Source organism: Eumetopias jubatus, unplaced genomic scaffold (genome assembly GCF_037043125.1).
Source record: "Eumetopias jubatus isolate StellerSeaLion01/CBP00866 unplaced genomic scaffold, mEumJub1_p1.0 scaffold_184, whole genome shotgun sequence".
Lineage (NCBI taxonomy): Eukaryota > Metazoa > Chordata > Mammalia > Carnivora > Otariidae > Eumetopias > Eumetopias jubatus.
This window is the reverse complement of record NW_028274990.1, coordinates 50,001-52,500: the sequence shown is the minus strand read 5'-3', so window position 1 is coordinate 52,500 and position 2,500 is coordinate 50,001. Positions and strand designations below refer to the sequence as shown.

Genomic DNA, 2,500 nt, shown 5'->3' with positions numbered 1-2,500 from the left:
GGACGTGGCGGCGCGGCGGCGGGCCCCCGTGGCGCCTCTCCGGGGTTGGGGTCCGCCCCTCCCCGGGGGGCCTCGGAGCCTCGGCTCACGCGGGGCTCCCGCCGTCGTCTGCCGCGTCCTGCCGCCCACCCTGGACGGTTGTCTCTCGGTCCGTCGGGTGTCCGCTCGGAACCCCGCCCTACCACTCCGCGTCTCTCCTCCCCAACCCCGCCCCGGGCCTCGGGTTCCGGGTCCGGCTCCTCTCCTTCCCGGCCTCCGCTCCCCCACCCTCGCGCGCCCTTCCCCGCTCGTGCCCCGCTTCCCGCCGCAGCCCCCCGCCCCCTGTGGCGAGAAGGGGCCTGGGTTGCGGGTGCGGGGAGGGACGGGGAGGGTTAGGTGGCTTGTTGGGAGTGTCTTGGAAGCGAGAAGGGGCTCCGACCCGCCCCGGCGGCTTCGGGTCGGGTGGGGTGGGTGGCGTCGTTGGGTGGCGGCGGCGGGGGGGCCGGCGGCGGCACCTGGCGGGCCGTCCTCCGTCACGGGCCGGCAGCGTCGGGGGTTTTTGCCCTGCGGGGTTGGCTGCGGCCTGGGGTTCGGCGTCGAGGCGCGGCTGGCCGGTGGGCCTCGTCCCCTCCCCTGCCTCGCCTGTCCCCCACCCCCTGTCCAGGTACCTAGCGCGTCCCGGCGCGGAGGTTTAAAGACCCTTTGGGGGGTCGCCCGTCCGCCTCGGGTCGGGGCGGTCGTGCCCGTGGGGAGGAGGAGTCCCTTCTCCCCCAGACTCCGCTGCCCACCCCGCCCCCGGGGCCGGGGTTGCCACGTACTGCGCCACGGTCCTTGCGGCCGCCGGGAGGGGGCTGCCCGGCGGCCGTTGGGCGGTGGCGCGTGCGTGTTGCCCCGTGTCCTCGGTGTGTGGGGGGGGGCCAGGTGGGAACCCCCTGGGCGCCTGTGGGGTTGTCCGGGCTCGCCCCTCGCGTGGGGGGGGGCGGTGGCCGGGACACCCTGTTGTCCAACCTTTCCGACCTTCTCGGAGTCTGGTCTCGTTTGTCTTGACTGGCCGGCTGGAGGCACCCTCCGGGGAATGTGCTGTGCCAGTGGGGGGCTTCCCCCCTCTGGGGGATTGGCCCCCTTAATGATCAAAAACTCATACGACTCTTAGCGGTGGATCACTCGGCTCGTGCGTCGATGAAGAACGCAGCTAGCTGCGAGAATTAATGTGAATTGCAGGACACATTGATCATCGACACTTCGAACGCACTTGCGGCCCCGGGTTCCTCCCGGGGCTACGCCTGTCTGAGCGTCGCTTGACGATCAATCGCTGCCCCTGGGGTCTTGTGGCCCCGGGGTTGGCGCGGCTGGGGGTTTCCCTCTCGCAGGGCCCGGTTCTGCTGGTGCCTGCCCCGCCCGCCCGTGGGCTTCGCCCTCGGGCGGGGAGGGGTCGGCTCGGCCCCTGGGCCCTCCGTCCCCCTAAGTGCAGACACGGTGGCCTCCTCCGCCCCGTTGCCCGGTCCCCGCCTCCTGCCCCCGCCCCGCCTCGCCTCGCCCTGCCTCGCCCCGCCCCGCCTCGCCCCGCCGGGTCCGCCCGCCGGTGGCGCGTGCGGGACGTGGGGGGGGGGGGAAGGGAGGTGTGTGTGTGTGTGTGTGGTGCGGGGGAGGGAAAGGGGGCCGGCGCCGGGGCGGGGGGGGCGGCGCCGCCCGCGAGAACGGGAGAGAGGAGAGAGCTCGCGCTGAGGGCCGTGGCCGCCGCGGTCCCTCTGGGGGAGATCCCTCGCGCCGCACGCGGCCTCTTGGGGTCGCCCGGGCTGTGCGTGGGGGGTGTGGTGTCGCGGTCCCGCGCCGCGCGCCGGTCGTGTGTGGGTCCGTCGGGGTTGGGGGAGGGCCCGGATCCGGAACGCCGTCGGTCTCGCCGCCGTGCCCCCGGCGGCGACCGCGGTTGTCCTGGTGGCCGGGCCCGCTCCCCCGTTACGCCCCCCGGGCCGCCGCCGCGCGTCCGGGGTCCGCACCCGCCCCTCCCTCCCCGCCGGCGATCCCGGCCTTTCGCCCTGTCGGGGCGGCTCGCGCCGAGGCCGAGTCGCGTGCGGGGCCGCGCCCCGGGGATGCGTGCCCCGGCGGCGGCCCGCGGGACGCCGCGGCGCCGCCCGCCGCTGCGCGCTTCCCCCCGGGTTGCGGCCGCGCCGCGCCGCGTGCCCCGAGCCCGCGGTGGGTCGGGAGTATTCGGGGTCGGCGGGGCGTCCGGGGGAGGGCGCCGCGTCGTCCGTCGCCCGGCCCGGAGCCGTGCGGCGGAGCGCGCGGGGTTGTGAGTGTGTGTGTGTGTGTGGGAGAGGCGGGTGGCGTGCCGTGGGGGTGGGGTCGGGTCGGGTCGGGTTGGGGGCGGAGGCCGGCGGTCGGGGGCGACCGCCGCGCCTCGGCCGCCCGCCCGCCCGCCCGCCCGCCCCCCGCTCGTGCCCGTGCCTCCCCCGCTCCCCGCGCGCGTGGGCGTGCCGCGCTCACCCCCGGCCCTCGTCCGTCCGTCCGTCCGTCGCCCGGC

General features: G+C 77.2%; 1 non-coding gene across 1 annotated transcript; it reads left to right on the top strand.

Moving 5' to 3' along the window:
- The first annotated feature begins 1,123 nt into the window (after window positions 1–1,123).
- Window positions 1,124–1,276, top strand: LOC148161433 (5.8S ribosomal RNA). The gene has a single exon (XR_015767554.1). It is a non-coding gene; the product is annotated as a 5.8S ribosomal RNA (ribosomal RNA).
- The last annotated feature ends 1,224 nt before the right edge of the window (window positions 1,277–2,500 follow it).